Source organism: Strix uralensis, chromosome Z (genome assembly GCF_047716275.1).
Source record: "Strix uralensis isolate ZFMK-TIS-50842 chromosome Z, bStrUra1, whole genome shotgun sequence".
Taxonomy (NCBI): domain Eukaryota; kingdom Metazoa; phylum Chordata; class Aves; order Strigiformes; family Strigidae; genus Strix; species Strix uralensis.
Window position 1 is genome coordinate 38,417,096 of NC_134012.1, and position 12,133 is coordinate 38,429,228.

General features: G+C 45.2%; 1 pseudogene; it reads right to left on the reverse strand.

The window, feature by feature from the left end:
* The window catches only part of LOC141938239 (hydrocephalus-inducing protein homolog), a 112,134-nt pseudogene that overhangs the window by 20,495 nt on the left and 79,506 nt on the right, over positions 1 to 12,133 (reverse strand).

Consider the following 12,133-nt stretch of genomic DNA (forward strand, 5'->3'; position numbering starts at 1 on the left):
GAATCACATTGATTCCAGGGAAAAAAAAAAAAAAAAAAAGGAGCCCCCTCTTTTGGGGGGGCACTGGGGAATGAAGCAAGACTCACCCTTAAAACAGTAGATCTCTAGAGTCATTCACTCATCTCCACACACAGAGAATTCAGTCTTCATGCCTGTATAGCCTCAATTTCTCTGCTCTTAATGGAGTCTGGAGTGGTAGGGATTTGTGGCCAGAGATGAGTTACGTTGCGAGGACAGCAGCAATGTTTACAATGACTGGGCAATCTGCTTTCTATAATGAACAACTTGGCATACAAAAATAACTGATGTTCAGGAGGGTTACAGAGGTGGGTATGCTTTATAAGCATTGCCTCTCCCTCCACTGAATCCTTGGCATATATTGGCAAACAAAGGAGCCAGGAGCCAAGAAATGGGAGACATGCACAGTGCTTCGAGCTCAGGTTTATGGAAACACGAGCCAGCACTCTATAACGATCAAGATGACAAACTACTGCAAAATAAACACCACGAAAACTATCATCGTCTCACTGTCTAAACTCATGGCCACATGCGTCTTGAAATACTGGGTATAGCTCTGATCTCAAAAAACAAGCTGAATCATTTGAAGCTAAATAGAGAAGGGCAGAAGGAACAATTAAAAGTATGAAGCAGCTTTTATAAGAAGATTGAATAGGACTCCTCATCCTAGAAATCATATGGGAGATAGATGGGAGAGACTTGTAAAAGCATGAATGGCCTGGGAAACATGAATAAGGAAAAACTGGTCACTATTTGTCATAAAACAGGAACCTGAGGGCCTGAAATAATGTTATTAGTCAGAAATTACACAAAAGTGGTAGCACTTTTCCAGGGAGTATTCCTTCCTTTGGAACACACTGCCACAGGAGGCTGTAGAGGCTAACAGCTGTAAATCCAGAGAGCAACTGGACAAATTCTTTGAAGATAAAGCCATCAGAAGCTATTAAGCAGTGATGAGAATAAAGCCTCCAGCACAGAAAAATGCTAACTCTAGAGCCCACGAGGGAGAAAGCATATGCACTGCCTGTTTCTACACAATTTGCTAAACATCCCCTACTGCTGCTCTCCCAGGGAGGAGCTGGGGACGCAGCCACCCTTGCGGTCCTGGCTGCAGGCACCGAGGACTCTTCTGAAGGCTGGACGGTTTGCTGGAGCACCTTCTACCACAGAGAGCATTCGGCATCGTTCTGAATACATAAACCCACAAATCTCTGGGTCCAGGAGAGCGTGCACAGCTGCCAGCGAGTCAGGAGGAGCCACGGATCTGTCTGCCAGGCCAATGAGCTGACACAGAGAGCGGACCTGCCAGGGTCGGCTACGGGCGGCTGCAGGCTTCATGTCTTGGGTCTCAAATTAGATGTGACATTTCATTTAAGACTCTTGGCTCTTTAATATATAAGTTTTTTTAAAAAAAACCCTCTGTACTGTAACAGCGACATAGCACTAGGTATTTCACTTGACAGGGTAATGTCCATGGCGTGTGGTTTGGGATGCTTGGCTGCCATGAAAGCGCATTTACTGAATCTAGATGTATCTGCCCTATCGTTATTTACACAACATGATCTTATTACAGGCTGTCAACTCTCTCATTCTTACATGCTTTTGATACATTTCCTACAGGTGGCAGGACACAGCTTTTTCTCTGCAACCTGAACAAAGCAATGCCTGAACTTGAAATTAAAAGCTAGACTTTTTATAGAGCAGTAGAGCAGATGCTTTGGGTTGTGCACTCCTGAGCAATGCTCTTTGACACAGCAGAAACACCACTGTGTTTTATCCCAGCATCCATCTGCGTGACTACGGACACAGGTATCTGAGCACACCATGATAACTTTTCACTATCTTGAAGTGAGAAATATAGCATTGGGTCATCCTCTGTGGGGCTCCTGTTGTGCAGGGAAACAGACAAAGAGAGAATTTACAGAACAGCTAAAACATCTTTCTGAATTCTTCTAATACTGCATGATCATCCTGGTGCAAGGGGGAATAATTTTCAGAGCAGTACAAACTGTTCTTAAACAGAAAGACAGATTTTGTTTAGCCTGAAAGTATAGATCAATGAATGGATGAGCAAACCCTTGAACAAGATTTCAAAACAAATTTCAGGTTTTATGAAGAACGCTTTCCTAGTATTCAACAGCTGGTACTTTCCTTCATTGATTACTGCTCTAAACATTAGGAAGCTGGTAGCCAGATTGATTAGACTGAACAGAAACAAAACAGCACCCTGATGCATTTTGTCTTCACCAAGACATATTCTTCCTCTATCCCTGTGTCTCCCTCTCTGCTGAATTTGGATTTTAAATCTTTTTAGGAGTGAATGACAGTCAAATTTGGAATATTTAGGTAGCATGGAAAGCAAGTGTAATTTCGTTTGCCCAGTTTGTCAGAAGACAGTGCCTTGCGCTCATCTCTTCTATGAATGCAGCTGGAGAGAGACAGGTCCTGCTGCTTTTTCACTGAAAATACAAGCAAGCAATGAAAGCAGAGCTCTTCAGTCAAAAGGATGTTACTGTACCCCCATATCGACCTATGATAAGTAATTCTTTTGCTCCTGCTACTATCATACCCAGCTGCCTCCACTGCCGGCATATCCTTGTTTTTCAAACAGCATGCAGAGGTCTCTGTTACCACTTCACCGCCGAAGAAGCGAGTCACTTCACCAGGCTAAGCGACCTCTGGAAAGCTGGAGAAGTCACCTACAGCCTGATCCAGCCCCCCCACCATGTGGTTTTTGCTGCGTCTCCCACAGAGCTACCACTAGATCAGAGTCAGGAGCACTGCTCTGAGTTGTTTCGCTGTTGGGAAGCTAATGGCTTCACCTACAAGATGCACTGAGTCTCCGCCGGCCTGAGAAAGGCTGTCTGTCCGTCCCCACGCTTGTATTTCCAGCCCTAGAGCAAAATGCAGAGCAGCGACAGTCATTTGTAAGTGCTTCTCCGAGGTGGTGTTCAGGAGCTGCCTTCAGACATCATTAAACCATCACGTTATTTACTCCAGACCTCGTTTATAAACCTCACCACTAAATAACTGCTGCTGCTAACACAGGTGTTTCTAAAGAACCATTCCCAGGCTACAACAAAGCTCAGAGCATCCTCGTCATTACTGTGGCCACAGTTATTGCTGTAACAGTCAGAGTCCCCAGTGTGGCCCCGGCCTCGGCAAAACACCCACTGAGCCCACGCAGCACAGTGCAAGAAGAGGGTCTCTACCCCAGAGGCCCTGCAAGGAGCCGTAAGACAACAGATGGGGATGAAAAGGGAGGTGGAAAGCAGTGACCAGCCAGCAGTGCTCCACAGGACAGGCTGCAGGCTCTTCAGACAGCTCTCCTGCACGTTAAGTTATCTCCTCTGCAGTCAGGCTCTCGCTGTGACTCCTTCTGTGACCGAGCACCCACAGCATTCCCCATCACCCCCTCTGCACTGTGCTTAGGAAGAACTGTTTGCCTCCTTCCAGGATGAAATACTCTGGCACAGGAATATCTGGGAGCCAGCACGGAGGCTTCGTCCTGCCCAGCATGAAGGAGCTTCGCAGAATGTATTGAAAAGGACGATGAAACCGTCGGATGATGAAAGACCACTGCTGCATACCCAGGATGCCACGGGCTATTTTTAACCATTATTGCTACTACAGTAACGATACGATGGGGTACCTGACTGGCTGAAACGTTGCTTTTGGCCATGGGGAAAATAGTGCAGGAACTTTCATTCTGATTGCCTGGCAAAGACATGCCCAATAGACCACGTAATAAATCAGTCACCCTTCAAGCTGCTCTTCTACTTCTCAGCAGATGCTGATCGATCCACAAGGAAAGGAGGCTAATGAATGGTCAGTTCTGCCCTGAAACACATCCACCGGTAATGACACTTCAGAACATGTCAGTGATTTCCACTGATGATAGAGTAGACAAGCTGAGGTCAAGGATGACCTGCAAAGAGATGAAAACCACATTCTTCCAGAAATCTTTCATGTGCTAAAAATGGGGTATGCAGCGTCACACAGAAGTCTGTTTCTGTGCATGCCTGAGGATGAACAAAACAGCCAGAAGGAGATTTTTAACTTCCAAGTGACCCTCCTAGTACATATATCCCAGTCTGTGCTCACGCAGTCAACTCCATGGGTTGCTGGAGCAGGCTTTTTGTTCGGAGAGGTGTTATGGAGTTGTGGAGCTACAAAGCTGTGCAAAGAAACCTCAAGCAAATGAAGCACAAATTTAACTCCCCTTCATCTACCCTCAAAGTGACAGATCATCTCTCTTGAAACACAAGGCCCTGGAGAGGGGCCATACTCTGCAAGGAGCAGAACGACCTTATCAAAAACAGTATAAGAAAAATTCATTATTACAAGCAGTTCTAGAAGAGGGGAACAAAGACAGGAAACAGTTGTTACCTATTAGCTGTTTTGACAGAAACGAACACTTTGGAGACCAACTAGACTCACCCATTAATCTAAGTGATTTGAACTATAAAAGCATATAACCAATCAGTTGTATAAAGTATTAGTTACCAATCCTCGGTCTGTTGCAGTGCTGCTACTATTAAGATGCAAAGACAACATATAATTGCACAAACTCCTATTTGCACTTCTTTTGCCTACAATATACGACTTCCTCCACTCACTTTGAAGCAGATGTACAAGAACATACAAGTTTGACAGAAACCATCCACACTGCTGGGAATTCTCACAAGCGAAGGAAAAAAAGCACAACGTGCACTCACCACCTATGACAGGCAGAAAGAAAAATCCCTTTGCAAAGGTTTTAAATGCCTGATAGACCAAGGAAAATCTAGAGAAGCCTCTTGTACGGCATTCTGGTTTACACTTTAGGATAACACGGGAAACAAGATGTTCTTTAAAAACTGTAATAATGTAAGAATACTGTAAGTTTCTAACCATCTGCCAGCACTAAACACAAATAAACAAGAATTACATCGGTTAGTGCACTACAGTGAAGCTTTGGATTCAAAAGGGCCTGCTGCTTAGGAAGTGGAAGATTTCCCCACCTCTTAGCACTTGTAAGCAGCTACTATAAATCTGCCTGGTGTGGAAGGAATGGAGAAGTGCATGAAGATGAACAACTGCAGGCTGGAGTGGCAGTGGCACACAGCGGTGGCCGCCAGAAGCTCATGGTCTGTTGCCATGAATTTAGCTCAACAGTAACTTAACGCTGCTCACGGCAACGTCAGAGTCCCTGTAAACACTGGCACAAGACTAAGATTAAAACCAGAAAATGGTTTCGGTATTCCCACCCTGGTATCCTGCACAATACAGGGACGACTCAAGTATGCAACGAGGTAGGGAGTTTGCTCAGACAAGTACTGAGCCTCCTCCATTCTGGCTGAAGTCAGTGCAAATTGAGAACACTCAGCAACTTGTTTGAGTGATCTCAGGAATGGAAAATGCAGCACAACAAGGGCTAAACCTCAGTTAAACCCTGCTGCCTGTCCACATGCCTCAGTGGATTTACAAAGGAGAAAAAAGAGAAAGGAAAAGGCTTGATCTAGAGACTACATCAATAGGATTTTCATTTCATTTTCAAACAAGTTCCTGGAAGCCACTGATTGCAATGCCAGCCTTGCAAGACAGATGACAAGACCCTTGGTTGAAAGGGGGTTCTTAAAGGAAAGAGAACAGAGCTCTGCAAAGGTGGTTGTTTTCTCCAAAGCCTACACAAAACCACAGATGAGTATCACAGCAAGGCAGTGCTTTTCTCGGATGCTTTATCCTTGTGGGTAGCTGAGATGTTCAGATGTGCTGGCACGTCCATGCTACAGTTACTTATTCAACCTCAAACAGCAGTAAACAACCAGGGCTGGGATTTCATGAGTTTCCTGCATGTGTTCAGTGACCACTAACACAGCGCCAAGCCCTTGCATGGGTGGCCTCATTTACCAAAGTAAGCCGGTTCAGCCAAACCCAGCACCAATTTTAGCCGAAGAGAGGGATTCAGCATCCCGACATGTTTACATTCCCAGCTGGAGTATGAGCTGGGATTTTTCACACCAGACCCATGTACATGGGGGAAATGGAGGAGTTTGGACATATAAAGCAGTGAAGGTCAAATTTTCATTGTAAATCATTATGCTCTTAGCAGCAAAGACATTTTCTTCACACTCACCTGTAAAGTTTGTAGCAACACAACTACCACCACATAGACAGTCTATCTAGGGGACAACACCTGTACTCCTAACCAGGACAGTCTAAAGGACACACAATTCTAATCAACCAAATAGCAGGCAAAGGGAAGAGCTCCATGTTTGCTTAAGCAATGCTAGGGACAGATTTGACTCAAGTTCAGCAAAAACTAAACCCACGCACCATGCACCTGATCCTGCGTCAGTCACACTAACAACAGTGTGATTCACTGAGAATTACTGCCACTTGTGAGCAAGTCAATACAGACACACAGTAAAGCAAGGAAAATGCCTCCCAACACCCTACACTGATATTTTGCTCTTAGTGCCTCTGTTTCCTAAGAAACAGTCTGTTGGTGGCTCTGAAAGAGCAACCCAGCTGCTTTTGTATGTGAGTCACAGGGAGTCTGACTTAGCACAGGACAAATCAGCCAGGGCTCGCCCCGCCAGGTTGGGTAACATTGTCTGCTGCTCTGCACTACACCTGCAACAAGCAGCTTTTAAGACTGATTAAATGTTTTGGTTTCACTTCAGCAATTAATCTCAGCAGCCTTTTACTTATTTGTATGCTTCAAAGCTTGAGAGATAATCCCTTAATTATTCCTTGCTCTCCTTCTCAGTCTGTGGTTTATTGAAAAATAACTGCAGTGCTGTACTGACAGGCAGGAACGAATCCTGGCTTCATCTCCCAGGTGGCTGCACCATGTTCCGGGGAGGTTGCCTATTCCAGAGCCAGCAGATAGTTTGGTCCCTGTGGCCTATCCATGAAAATCACTTTTTCAAAGATTAACCATGGAGGAATCAGGTGTTTCAGTAAGAACAAGACTCAGGTTTTCAAAGCAAGCTGTGAAGATCCTGGCCCTGGATTCTTCACTTGGACCTTTCATTTCACATGGTATAAACCCCACAGCCCTAACCTCTAGGGTAGTTAGCCCTGATCTAACTCAGAAGATCTATCCCTCTGAAGTTTATCCTATAGGTTCCCTATATGCATACAAATGAGGCACCTTTTGTCCTTCTCTATCTGAAATTTCAGTAGTTCTGTCAAGACAGTGTTGCCCAAACCAATGAGCTTTTCTGAGTGAGCATAAACCATTCTCTGTGAATGTGTCATTGACTGAAAAATATTAAACAAAGCTGTGATAACTCAGAAGCCTACAAAGAGCATTTGGAAGATACAGGAGCATTTCTAGAACTTCTACAAACTCAAGACAATAAAATGCTCGTTGCTGGGCTAAAGCATCACAGCAGCACCTAGGTGAGGACATCACACTTCCCAGGACCAAAGTTCAGGAATAGGGACAAAACAAACCTCTCTTTCAGGCAAGAGAAAAGGCACACCAAATGCATTCAGGCAACTGAGGAAGTGTCTCGACTGGCATCACAAGATACCTCTGCTGAACCAAGGCAGACAGAGGCATTTTAACATCACACCTTTTCTTGAGTTTTTCCCACTTAATCTTAAAGTGACTTACAAAGCTGACAGCATTTCTGTGGCCTGAGCTTGGCTTCTCTAGTAGACCCTAGTATAAATTTTATACCTATCTTGGGAGGCAGTGAGCACTCCCTGCCAAACCCCAAGAGCCCTCAAGTCCTGGCTGCTTCAGTCCTGATGCTGTGAAGTGTGGGATGTAGGTGAGTAGAGGGCAACATAAAAAAAGGGTCTGTGGCAAGACAACGGAGAAGCAGTACAGGGGACAGAGGTGTGTAAGAGACGGGGGCATTTAGAGAGAGTCCGACAGAGACATGCATTCCCCACGTTACACTTCAAACAGAGCATTGTCTAGGAATAAAACTTCACACCTGCATGTGCGCACTGCAATGGAGAATCAAGGTTCCTCCTTCCTCCACTCAGCAACTCCCAGCAAAACAGCCTGCCAAAAATCTCATTCCTGCTTGAGGGGATCCACTTTAACAACCCCCTAAACACCAACTATTTGTCACTTTTTCCCTGAGGTAAAGGACAGGGGAGGCACACCTGGAGAGGGAATTAAGGTGGCTGCAGCAATGGGAAATGATGATAGATGACTGTCATGGGGGCGTGCTGGGTGGAGAACACCATGCTGACACCAGGGATGGACCAGCACACAGCCACACAGGACACACAGAACAGACTCAGCCTTTGTCCCTTATCTGCTCCCTTCTAAGCACTGAAACGTGCAGAGGTTTTGAAAGAAAAGCTTTCAGAAGTAGTTTGCAAAGGAAGTTTAACATTATTCTGCTTAGAAAGGGCTCTGTTCTGAAGGATACAGAGAGCGTGCACCACGCAGTGCCCAGCACTTACCTGTGTCATAGTGAACTACCAGGGAACTGGAATGATCCCCAGTCTTCAGCGGGTGAAACTCCACTGTTACTTGCATGGCATCGCCAATCCCAAGAGTTCCAATGGACGGCTTGACAGAGAAGGGGCTGCAACGCAGAGAAAGAGACACATCAGGGCTACTGTGGGCGATTCGGGGACTACACTCCTTTTGCAGTCTACTCCACTTCAGCTCACTTGTGCAAGCAAAAAGCAAACAAGCCACAGTCAGTAAAAAAACCCAGAACATAGAGGATCAGAAATGGCTCTACTGACTCTCACTTCTGAAGAGATCCAGCTCTCCGAACATCCTGTGGTGTCAAACGACCTCATCTCCCCCATACTCTGCATCCCCTTCTCTGCAGGGAGGCTCAGGAGTCCGACCGCTAGCAATACAGACAGAGGATGGGTTTTGAGGAGCACAGAGATGGTGAGAGCTATCTGCCTGCACAACTTGACACTGACTTCCTCAGGAATCTGTCTTTTCCTGCCACCTATAAACTCCACCTCAAGAGATGCAAATGTCAGGGCATTACTTGTCCCAGTGAGACTGCAGCCTAGGAATCAGACAGGGAGAATAAGTGTCCTTCTGGAAGACCAGAGAATAATTATGGTTTAATTTGCAGAATTCACTTTTTTACCTTGAAAACATCCTAGTTTAGCCTAAGAAAGGGCATGTTTTATCGGCATTACAACGAAAGCTGCTCTAAGAAAAGGAACAATCAGAAAAAGCTGAATAAGTGCAAACGCAGATTAGAGCAATACAATGACACGGAAACAAGACACGGAAGGGGGATCCCATTTACATCCTGAACCATTAAACCCCTGGCTACATGAAGTGCCATTACCAGGAGCACATCAAGGCGAGTTTAACAGGAGGTTTTCTGTGTATTCACAAGCACTGCAATCTGGGACTCTGGGTTGTAATCCAAGCTCAATAACTGTTTGCTTGGCCCACCAGGCAAATTCTGTGCAATGCATTGAAAATAATTATGAAAATGTGTTGGGGTACTTTGAATTTAATATGAGCAATTGTTATTTGTCACCAGGTAAATGGCTCTTGGCTGACAGACACAAAACTCAGTGCTTTAATGCAAAGGGACAAGTCAAGTGAAACATGCTTCTGCAGCTGGGGTTCATGGCTCTTCTACAGCCCCACTTAGAAAACAAAAGTTATTTGGTTTAGTGCTTTGCTGGTGGTCAATTTGTCACCTTAAAAACATGTTCTGGAGAGTTTTACCATGATTAGAGAATGCAACACACACAAAAATATTGAGAACAACTGGAGCCATGCGCAAGCTGAACTTCGCTCATGTAAGTAGTGACAGCTGATGAAATTGCTGGAGTTTCTGCTCATTAAGGAGATATCGCTGCAATTAGGGGCCTGACCTGTTCCCATTACAACCAGCGAGAACATTGCCACCGAAGCACGGGGCCTGCAATGTTTGTGTGCTGGACCTGAGACTCTGGAGAGAGAGGAGGAAAGACAAGGCACCACCAGCCTCAGAACTAGGCTGTTCTACACGGTCCTGAATCCGCACTGATGGTTATGGCAGGACTGCTGCAGGTCTCTGCCAGGGCTTGGGTGGGACCATTGCCTGGTGTGGGAAAGGCAGAGATTTTGTTTGTTTCCTTTTTTTTTTTTTTTTTTTTTCCGAAATGTTGCCAGAACAGAAAAGCTGCTAGTTAAGGGGGATCCCGGGCAACACTTCAGCACTACCTCCCATCCCATCACCTTCCTACTCCTTCCCCATGGCTACATACTCCTGCCCTCAGATGGATGGGATAGGATGGGAATAACACTCCTGAAGATATCTTCATCTTTTCAAATTGTCAGAAGAAGAGGATCCAACCAAGTTCAGGACTCAGTTCTCAGGACTGAGAAACGGAGCACAAATCAGACACTGCATGTCCTACATCCCACCCCATGCTGTACCCACAAGACAACTCTCTTACTGCTGTAGCAGGAGCTCGTTATTCCTCACATGGACCTGGTTCTCCAAGACCCAAGGATGAAAGCTCCATGGTTAAATTTAACTCCCCTGAATTTCAGTCACCGTCACTAAGCTGTTGCCTGTAGCCTACAGATAAGAAGAGATGCCAAGGAGACACCCCTGACACATTGTCATAGCCAAATGAAAACCACTGCTGAGAGATGACGCTAGTGATTTAGACGTTGGCTTTTTATCCATTAAGTGTGACCTGTTCTTTAGGATAATTGTCATCCTGTTAGACCTACCCTTCTAATGAATCACTACTGCTCCTGAAAGATACAAAAGATAAGGTTTGGAGGTTTTTTAATAGCTCATTTTCTTCTGACATGCTTTTTAACTATGTCCGTTTGTAGGTTTGCTTTGTTGTACGACATCTAAACTTTCACAAGTCCAGATCTCCCAATGGCACCTTGCAGTCCCCAGCTTGTATAAACTTATCTAGCCACACCAATTTAGGAGAGACCTGCACATCAGCACTTGCCGAGATCTGGCTTGTTATTGCCCTTCAGAAAGAAAGCAACACTAGATTTGTAAGCAATTTCATAATGATATATTTTGGCATTTACATCTTGCTTACTTTCACCATCTTGACAGCTGGGCATCCCATGATGATACCAAAGGCCAAATGCTCCTGACAGAATTGAGAAACACAACTGACAAGTGAACAAAGCTGGCAGTTCTGTGGCCCAGGCCCTCAAACCACCATGCCGCCTGTTCTCCTGCAACCACACCTTTGGCACATGCAGTGTGCAAGGAGGCTGCAATACGCTTCAAGTGCCGTGGCATCTTTATCTTCTGCAGCCAACCTTTCTTTGGTCTATTGGTGCACTATAAAATCATTTGAGTTTGGGAGAATTGATTTCATTACAAGCTACCTCCAAACCCAAGGAAGACAGTAACATTACCGGAGATTGAATTGCCTCTTCTGTCCACTAAGATCTATTGCAGGTAAAAAAACAAAGGTCGTTTAATCTTCACATATATTATTTTTTAGTAATGGTATAACAGCCAAAGTCAAGCAGTATAGCCATTCCAGTAAACCCAGTCTGCTACAGTCAAAGCATCCAAGACTCCATCTCCGTGCTGAGAAATCCTGTGTGGAGTCAGCATCTCGCAAGCTCTGTATTTCCCTCTTTCACTGCACCTAGGCTCTATTTTCATGTCCTTGGATGGTCTTTGCACGTCCTATGGTAACTGGCCAATCTCACGCCTCCACGTAGCGTATGGGTATTACAGGGAGGGATGCAAGGGGGCTTGAGGCACTGTGCCTCGCAGGATCATTTCCTGAGCTTTCAGAGCTTGCTGGGGACATTCCTAAATGGATCTTATCTCGGACTGATCCCCTCTAGCCCCATAGCATGGCATAGCACAACGTCAGCAATGTCAGGAAAAGGCAGTGCTGCACTGAGATCTGCTTCCAGACACCATTTTCAACTCGAATGTACTGGAATGACATTTATCTCTGTGAATGTCATGGAGCAGAAACTCATTATCCTGCCTTAACAATGAGACAACAGGAAGAGACTTTCTCTATTTATACTATTATTATTATTTATTACCATGCTATGCAGTTAAGAGCTGGGTATGGACATGCAGAGGGAGGAGAGGCACAAAGCCAGACTGCATAACAGGGAGTGCTTTGGTGGTTTTCTCCCTTCATGAAAAAGTGGTCAAAATGCAGCCATGCT